This window comes from Pelodiscus sinensis, chromosome 1 (assembly GCF_049634645.1).
Source record: "Pelodiscus sinensis isolate JC-2024 chromosome 1, ASM4963464v1, whole genome shotgun sequence".
Lineage (NCBI taxonomy): Eukaryota > Metazoa > Chordata > Testudines > Trionychidae > Pelodiscus > Pelodiscus sinensis.
In genome coordinates, this window is record NC_134711.1 from 104,524,194 (window position 1) to 104,534,249 (window position 10,056).

Sequence of the window (10,056 nt, forward strand, 5' to 3'; positions counted from 1 at the left end):
TACATATTCTTCTTAGGTTATTGATGATAGATGTTAGGACACTGATAGTTGAAAGGAACTTTCCAGCTGGTTTGTCTGGTGGTGTCGTAACAAGGCCTTTTTGCCCAGTTAGCCCTGCCCCATTTTACCTGCAGCCAATGCCAGGCCTGGAGGGAGAATAAAAGAGAGGAACCTGGCTCAGTTAAAGGCTGACCAGCGAAGAGACAGGAGCTGGTTCTGCAGGACCTGAGCCAGGGCCATCTACTGGGTCAGCCACAGGAGCAAGCCTCCAACCCCTCCCCCTGACACAAAGGAGGAGAACCAGAAGGAACCCTCATTGAGGAGGGGGAAATTGAACTCTTGGGGCCATACCCCAAACTTAAGAACCAGACTCTGGTAAGAGGCCGGAATTCCTAGGCCCAGGGCCTCAGCGGCAGGGGCCTACACCCCGGGCCACCAGCTAACTCTGGGACCACCTTGCTACCTGGGAGACCCAGCCACATAAGGGCAAATCAGATGTCCTGCTATATGCAGTGTTAAATATTACAGAATACACGATGCAGCTTTTCTGTTTTACATTTTCTTAATCAGTATTTCTAAGCTGATTTTGTATTCTAAATGTACTTGTTAGCCTTCATAAAAGTAATCATTCCAGATTACTACATATTTAACTCACTGAAACAAAGACATTACTTTAAATTAGTCAGAGCAATTTAGTGTGTTCATAACAAAGTTCATTGCTTTTAGAAAAAATTTTTGTGTGATCTCCATAACAATGGCCACATTTCTGAAGTTTCATCATACATTTGTTAAAACTGTTTACAAAGATTTTAGGCATAACAAAGGATTTCACATTTTATTAAGGTCCTCAATTTTGATGGAGGGTTTTCTTAAAATTAGTTGTCAAGTAATCAGAAGAAAAGAAAGGGAAACTCATTTGTCTAGCTATCTATAAGAAAAGAAATATTATCCCCTTACGGGCTCCCTTTGAAATAGGGGTGAGAGGAGAGCAGAAATGGACAGAAAGGACAGGAAAACTTTGGAAGCAAATATTTCCATTATAGTAAAATTAAATGTTTATTTTAAATAAGGGTGGTCTTTTTGAAGAATTTATTTAAAAAACCTGTAAGGTTGAAGATCCAAGCACTAAAGATTTAATTTGAATACTCAGATGCTGCATCTAAATATGCAAGGATGTTTTAGAGATGTGATTTTTATAATTTTCATCAACAAACTAATGAAATGTTTAAAGCAAATTTTAAATTAAGATCCTATACCAATGCTACAGATGTAGGGCTAAGAGTAAACATGACCCTCTGCCCTCCTGACTTTAGTTGTTTTTCTGAAGCATGTGGTCTTGCAAGATGATAGAAAGTTCCCTCACCTAATTGAGAGAAAACTGCAAGCTGGAACTTTCCACACTTAGCTGAGATTTTGCTCCGCAGGTTTTTCATTTGTTTTAGTTTGTTTTATTGTGCTTTGATGAACAAGCTACGTAATATTAACAAATTGGGTATAAAAAGAGAGGGAAAAATCTGAGCTTGGACATCTCACAAGTGCCCCTGCAGAAAGTCTCAGGATCTCCGTAGGACCTCGGGTAAATATGAATTTGGGATTTTTTTAGGGTGTTTTACTAACCTGTTGTGGATGTGTGTAATCGCTGGAGTCTAAATAAAGTAAAGCTTTGAGTGAAAGCACTCTTGTACTGTTCCAGCCAGCTATCCATGTTTCCATTGATTTATTTCCTGCCAGTACTCACCAAGAGTAAAAGTTACCAAGAGCTTTGAATTTAAAACCCACACGTAACAGGGACCACATTTTGTTTCTACAAGCACCTGCCACAGAACTGGAGCTCCTAGCTGCTAGCAAAATACAAATAATTAATAGAAGCAGCATGACAAGGTAGGAGGGGAGACCGCTCTCCATTTCTTTGCTGTTCCCTCTCCTCTCGATGACTTTGAAGAACAGTGCGCCCTCACAGCTCCCCACTCCCTCTTGGCTGTTGCTGGGAGAATACACCCTTCTGTTTCTATCTTACGTAGTCACAGCACATAAGCCAGTGGGAGTTTTCTATGAAAAAGAATTGAAGTGCAGAATTCTGAAAATTCCTATTAAATTTGCCCACTTCCCTTCCCTCAAATCGTTCAGGTACTGCAGGAAGGGAAGAGACATTGGATGAGGAGAAGAGGTCTTCCAAATGAGGTTAGGTAAGTGACTTGAGCATATGATATTTCTGCTTTTCCTGAGTCCCTGCTATGTAATAAAATTGGCCAGTTATTTTTACATACTCCAGCCTGAGTAGTGGGGATGGGGAAGAGCATTTAGCAAGAATTATGTGCCTTGCATTGCCATCCATGCTGACATGTCAGTTCAGAACAGTTTGGTAACACAGTGACAGGCTGCAGCACTTCATTATTATACTTTGCTACCTTTTAATACAGTATTTGACATTTCAGTCAGAGACAGCTTGGTTCCTAAGTTGGCAACTGTTTATTCTTCCCACCCAAGAATATTGCCAGGATGGGCATGTGTACCATACATACATAAGCAAGCTGTGTTTACATGCTCATGTCAAATTAGTGTTAGTAAGATGAACGGCAAAAAAACAAACTTTGTATTTTTTTAAAAAGTAATGACAAACTACTGAGCAACCCCATGAGATTGGGCCAACTCAGCCTCCATTTTTGTTGAATAAAATGTCCTGACTTGCTGTTTCCAATATTGCGCAAAGTGACTATGTGAAAAATCTTTCACTCTTAGCCATGTTGGGAAGCTCAGTTGTCCTGTTAAAATGACTGGAATTATTTGCAGAGTAAGGTACAGGTTTTACCTCCCTAAACCAGGACGCTCTGGGTCAGCAACAGCTGTGGTCCAGAAGGGCCATGGATGTTCTTGGACCACAGAGCCCAGGAACGGGGAGGTCTGGTGGTGGGGCAGGAGCACGGTGGTGGGGGAGGAGGGAACATGACTCACCCAAGAGTCCTGTGTTGGGGGTGCAGATGAAGCTCCAGCCCTGTTCTGGCCCCATCAGCTGGAGAGCTCCAGCCCCAGTGGCAGCTAGGGAGCTCAGGCCCTGGTCCCAGCTGTGGAACTCCATGGCTGCCGCCATGGCCCAGAGCTCTGCAGCCAGTGCTGGAGAGCTGGTGCCAGAGCTCCATGGCTAGGGCTTGGGCCAGAACTCCCTGGCTGCCACTGGGGCTGGCGCTCTATGGCTGCTGAGGCCAGAATAGGGCTTGAATTCCATGGCTGGGGATCTCCAGCCCAGCCACAGAGTTTCGGCTCCGGCAGCAGCTGAGCCAGTGGCAGCTAGAGAGCCCTGGTGTGGAGGGGCTATGGCAGCAGCAGGGCTGGGCTGGAGCCCTAGGTTGAGGGCAGCAGGGCAACACGGGCCATTAGAGGAGGGACCTAACCTGGTCTGGCAAATCCCCTCCTTCGGGACTGGTTAGGTCCCAAGGATGCCAGACCAGGGAGGTCCAACCAGTACTACTCCGCCTGACTCAATGTGGCAGAACCTGGCTCCAAGAGACATGTTTAAGCGGGGGAATGGTCCCGCTATTGTGGGGAACTTTCCTGGCTTCTATACCACCCCGATGAAATGGACCAGCGAAAGGATCTGAGTCCCCGCTCCCACTTTCTTTACCCCACAGCCTCCCTGATCCTGAGGGCTCCCCCTCCACTCTTCTGAGTAGCAGAGCCCTCGAAACCCCAACAAGGCTGGGCCCAGGTTTCCTGGGGCTTAATCCCTGACCTTGTAGTCACTAGGGGCAGGAGTTAGGGTGTCCCCACTCTGAGGTGCTCTCTTTACACTGCAGGCCTTCTTGGCCCAGTGATCACTTCATAAGGTTCAAAGCAAATACAATTTATTAAACATCAACTGATTAAAGAGAATAGAATAAGAAAAAATGAGAATGGTTAAATGAGAACACACAGCCCTGCTCTGTAGCACAGGGACATCAAAACAGCAGCCTGCAGAGTGTAAGGACAGTCCACAGTCTCTTCCTTAGAGGCCCCTTAGAGGCCTTGGATGTGCTGCGGGGGGGACTGCAGGCTGGACTCGCTTGCTCTGGCAGTGACCACACAGCCTCAGTCTCTAAGGCTGTGTCCAGACTCCATGCCTCCGTCGACGGAGGCATGTAGATTAGCCACATCGGAAGAGGGAAATGAAGCCGCGATTAAAATAATCGCGGCTTCATTTAAATTTAAATGGCTGCCCCGATCTGCCGATCAGCTGTTTGTCGGCAGATCGGGAGAGTCTGGACGCGATGCCCCGACAAAGAAGCCTTTCTTCATCGACACAGGTAAACCTGGTTTCACGAGGCTTACCTGTGTCGATGAAGAAAGGCTTCTTTGTCGGGGCATCGCGTCCAGACTCTCCCGATCTGCCGACAAACAGCTGATCGGCAGATCGGGGCAGCCATTTAAATTTAAATGAAGCCGCGATTATTTTAATCGCGGCTTCATTTCCCTCTTCCAATGTGGCTAATCTACATGCCTCCGTCGAAGGAGGCATGGAGTCTGGACACAGCCTAAGTGGCCAGACCCCTCTCCCAGTCCAGAGCCTCTCCCCACACTTTGCAGTTCCCAGCTGCTCACCACATCCAGCTGCAGGGTGCTGCTTGGCCAGTCTCTAGCTTTTTGCATTGCTTCTCTGTTCCTTTTGGCTCTCTGAGCACTGCCAGTCTGCTGCTCAACACAGGGTCTGCGCTCCTTGAGCTGTGTGTGTCAGGCTCAGCTGCTGCAAAAACTGCCCCTCAGCACACAGCTTGCACTCCTTGGGCTGTCTCTCAGCTCTCTGTTCCTTTTGCAGGACTACTTCTGCACACAGCTTTCACTCCTTGGGCTGTGTCTCAGCTCTGTTTGCTCAGAGAGAGCCAGAACAATCCCAGCTCACAGGGAGGACGGGGCCTGGCCTCTCCCCTTCCTCACTGGCCTGTCCAACCTGTCAATCAGGCTGAGCTGGAGTGTTGGCTGCTTTCCATTGTCTCTGGGGTCTGTCAGTCTCATGAACCCTTCCCCTTCTGAAACTGGGAGCTGGCAAACCAAAAAAACTCCCACACAGTTTTAGTAAGGGGTAACAGTCCCCTTACACATGCACAATTTTTAGACCAAAGAAGTCTAAATGCTTTGAGCCTGATTGTCCTCTTGTTTACAACAGTGCAAGTCAGGAGTAATTCCATTAGAGGTAACTGAGTTGCGTCTGTGTGAAACTGGTGCTCTAAGTTCAACACTTTGCTGTATGGCAGTGGTGGGTGAAACTGGTTGTGCCTTTTGTGATACTCTATAAAGTAAGATTTATCAATATCCGTGTTTCAACAGAAATACCTAATATAAGAAAATCTAAGATCAAAGCCTAAAGTCATCTCATTTTTATCTAAACTGATTTCACTACTAGCAGTAGAATAAGTAGATAAATCAAAGCGCTATTGGAAATAGTCTTGGTTGGAACATATTCTCTCAGAAATTGATGTGCTATAGTACCAGCGGTCTATCTTTTATTAAGGGTAAATTGTTTTCTCTATTGCTAAATTTAAAATACCTCATAGGGTACCTCTATGGGATCTGTGAATTGAACTGTTTACAACATTTCCTCCTCTTATAGGGATCTTAATCAGGAGGTTGATTATGAGGAATAAAAGCTTGAAGCTTGTGGCTATATTGGCATTTGAAACCCACTGCTTGGATAGGATCAAAGTTAAAACTTCTTTGTCAGAGAATCAAACAAGCCAAAAAAAATCCTGATGATATTTTATGTAAATTTCTGAATACCTGGACTTAGAGAACTTTAGTAAGCCCTTTTTATCCAATCACTATCAGAGCTAGTATTTTTTTTGGGGGGGGGGGAACAATTGAAATAATGTTCATGCTCTTTCAGTGTGTAATCAAATTCTGTCCACCACGATTGATTTATAATAGTTACAGTCTGAGGAGTTTTAGAAAGGATCCATGGGATGATCCTTTCATACATATCTGCAATTAACTGACTTATTCCCTTTAAAAAGAGAGTGGAAGGAAATTTCAGTCCACAGTTCAGTCCTGCTTCAGGAGAATTTAGAGTCCAGATGCTTGGGCCGAGCTCTGTGTATTGTCATCAACTCTACTAATGGGTAATTTTCCCAACAAGTTTTGTTAATGTCCTGACCATAAACATTGCTCTACACCCTATAGAGTACACAAGTTCTTTACAAACATTAACCAGCTCATCACAGCACACCTCCTTGAGGGATGAGATAGTTTTAACTATAATTATCCCCAGTTTAAAGCTGAGAAAACCAAGATTAAATGATTTCACAAAGGCCACAGAAAGAGTCAATTTCTGAATCAACGTTTAGTATGAAATTCTTGGTTTTATATTTAGGGCTTTTCTACACATGGATTTATTCAGGAATAGCCATTGTGCTTTAAATTAACACTAATTTCATAATCCAAATTAATGTTAAAGTGTAGACAAGTGCTAAAAAAACCCTGCTGCTCAACAGAGGAGCCACCTTAGCTGAGGACTGCAGTATGGGAAAGAGTTTGGGGGGTGTCAGCAGGCTGGTAACCACATTAGGATCATTTCAGAATACTACAGAGCTGCATCTCCCAGTTGAAAATTATGTTTGGGGACACAAGACATTGTGCACATTCTTTAAACCATAGAAATATCTGACTCCTGTGATCAATTTCTCCTCTGCACAGAAACAATCCAGCAAAGGCCTGAATATTGGCTAATGTCTCGTCTCAAAAAGGGGCCATGCAGAGTCCCATCCTTGTTGCTGAGAAATTTTTAGTTTAAGAATCTTCCATTTGCCTGAGATTAATGTGTATTGTTCAGAGAGAAAGTTAGTGTTGTTCCAACCTTGCGCTTCTTCTGTTAGGAACCATGTGATAAATCAGCTCTATCAGATACTATGTAGTTTCTCAATGTGGCCACAGTGATTAGATGAAATCTTGGCTTTGCTGAAGTCATTGGCAAAACTCTCTCATTGATCTCGGTAGGACCAGGATATCCCTCTGAAATTTCTGTCAAGTGCAGGTCTTCTCTGAAAAGTGTTTCCGTACAAATGGTTTTGTAGGTCCCAATTCCACATGTCTCGCTGACTCTCTAATATTTTTTCTCATTTCACAAATAAGGTGGTGCTTATTCCAATCGTCAGACCCAAGACCAACCCAACCCATGAGTTTACACAATTCCCAGAGGGAATGATCTACAAACTAAAGGAGTCAGAAGTGCATCTCTGAGATTGTCATTTGGCTTACAGCCATCTTTATTTCTGGTGATTAATTGAGAGCCCCAAGGTCAGTTTGTGAGAGTGATGGGAACAAACACCTTTATTCTTGCAAACTGTAGAAAAATATGCTACTCAGATGAGTGAGACACAATGGATATGGAACTCCATGTTGCTCCTTTTTACACAGACTTTTTAGTAAAATTGCTCCATGTGTACGTTTCTCTGCTATGCTTCAGAATATTGCAGGCAAATGACGCCTTTAAACAAAAAATTTCCACAGTGTGACATCCGAGGCGGCAGCAGCAGCAGCTATATTTACAAAACATTTTTTCTCCTAATAGTTCTGTTTGTTTAAACTGATTCTTTTTCTATCACTGGGTATTTTATGCCAAATATAAATGCATGTAGTGTATGTCTGATTTTTTTTTTCTGCTAGAATCGCAATTTATGCTCTCTTGTTGTGTTTCACAGTCAAATAGCCTTGCAGCATCTATTATGTTTATTCTGATCAATTTTTTTTTTACAAACCAGTGATGCTCTATTCAATTTTACATTTTCAAAAGATGCCGATTCGTTTTTCTAGCATTTCTTAATTAAAATCCTTGGGTCCCTGTGTCATTTTGATTGCCTCGGGCACTAAGAGTAGTTTTACCAGATGCAGCTGCTGGAAGCACTTTGCCTTATCAGAATTCTCTTTGTTTTGTTTTTTTTGTTTTTTTCAATTAACTTCCAAGTACACATAGTCTAGTTCAATATTTTACATTTCCCCTTCTAAAAAAAGTGTTTTGTATGGCAATAATGGAACAATGAAAGCAGTGGCATGACTACAGTTGGATAATAAGTGTCTTGTCCAGTCCAGACAACAGAGCGTAGCCATGTGACTGGCTATGACACCTCCAGTAGGACCACAGACTGGGCAATTGTCCATGATCAGGCCTGCTGATGGGAGAGGCAAAGGGGACAGTTACCCTGAGTCCTAGCAATTCAAAGAGACTTAGGGCTCCCAGCCACCACTGCCACTACTAGCCCCGGACCCTTTAGATCAGCACTGCAGCGCCAGGCAGCATGCTCTGTGCAGCTCTGAGGGGTGGAGGATGTGCCACACTCTGGGTGGTGCTGAGGGTTGGCTGTCCACAGCCCCACCCCTTCTGCTCAATGTCCCGCCCCTTCCAGGAGTGTGGAGCCAGGGTCCTCCCACCTTGGCCGGGGGTTCACAAAGGCTGGCAGCACCCCGGTCCTCAATGCATTCAACAGTTGGCAACATGCCACTATCCCACTTTGGTGATTCTCTGTTACTGTCTGTGTAGTAAGCATGCACGTCTTCCATGAAAGATGATTGTATAGATGAGTGATATCACAGCAATGTTGTAAATCCACCCAGGCTTGTAAATGGAAATGAGGAGAATCAAAAATTAAAAAGCTGGTATTAATGTAGTACGTTAGAATCTATAAATAGACTAGGAATATTAAAATGGTGGGTTTTTTTGGTAAACATGTAACCACTGAAATTTTCAGCAGTTACACATTTACATGCAGTGGGGGAGGCAGCTCCCCAGGAGCTGCCGTGGGTGGGGAGCTGGATTTTTAGCTGGCTCCCTCTGGCCCCCCACGCCTCACTGTGGCCTCTGTATCGTGAGCAGGAGGGCAGGCATTTCTATGGGAGCAGGTATACGTGGGGAGCCTGCTTAAAAGCTGGCTTCCCATGAACACCTGCTCCCACCTGCTTCCCCTCACCTCCTGCTGCCTCTGTATCAAAGGCAGCAGAGGTGGGGGGATCTTGAGTGTAACCACGATGAGCCTGGGCTCATTGGTTAACCATTTAAATGAATACATTGTCACAGCCTTAAAATAGATAAAAACACATATGGAGCAAGCAAACATAACAAAAGAGACAACCAAAGGTGTGCTATGAATAAGTCACAAGTAACGGTTCTTTGTTGCATGACATATGCTTTGGTACATTCTCTTTACAGAGCCACTCATGTATTTTCTGCAGCAAAGTGGAGGGGAGTGCTGAATCTCAGAATTATGCAGACACAGCTCCAGGAGGGAAGATCTAAACACAAAGCCTTTGTTTCTTTATTTGCCAAACAAAGAAGAGTCCTTGTGTGTCTGTCTACAAGAGGAGATGAGAAAAGATCAATTCAATTGACATATGGATCACAAAACTCTTCTGTTTATGCTTTAAATAATAAAAGAGGTGATTATCTGAATAGATATTTTCAGGAAACCCTAGACATAATGAAGCCATAATGATGCAATATCTGGAACTGAGGGGTTGCAGTAGCACCTTTGTGTTCCTTTCTCAATAGCCTGTTTCGAGTATAACTACATCTGGAAAATTAAGAGTTGGTATTAATCCTCTTCCTGCACACTCACACACCAGTTGCTAATAGATTATTCATGTTTATCACTTTTTATGGATCTGAAATCTGCAACATATGTCCAACCTGCATATGACCAGACTCAATGTCAGTTGAACTCAGTGGAAATATTGGTTCTGCACCATTTGAGAACCACCGTGGCCTAGGAGAGTGGTAGGATTTGGACTGTATTATAGACAGAGGGAGGGGAATATGTACAGCCCAGCTACTGGCACTCCTTAGGGAAAACCTGCCTTGGGGATGTGAGGGGCAGCAGGCCAGATGCTGAGGGTGCCTGGGCCTGGCCCAGGGAGTGGGGGATGTGCAGGCCACACTCCCCAGTGTGGCCTGAGGGTGAGAGGGCCGTGCAGATTGTGCTTCCCGGGGGTGGCACAAGCTGTGCAGCTGCCATTAACTGCTCCACATCTGGCCAGCGCAGCTACTTCCTGGGGTGCTTGTTGTCCCCATTCCCACGTGGTCATTCTTCTCCCCATGTGATCATG

The 10,056-nt window shown here is 44.5% G+C and overlaps 1 long non-coding RNA gene across 1 annotated transcript; it reads left to right on the plus strand.

Moving 5' to 3' along the window:
* Positions 1 to 225: 225 nt before the first annotated feature.
* On the plus strand, positions 226 to 9,732 carry LOC142826601 (uncharacterized). The gene is made up of 4 exons (XR_012900830.1): positions 226 to 375; positions 2,128 to 2,186; positions 7,093 to 7,257; positions 9,164 to 9,732. It is a non-coding gene; the product is annotated as an uncharacterized LOC142826601 (long non-coding RNA).
* Positions 9,733 to 10,056: the final 324 nt, after the last annotated feature.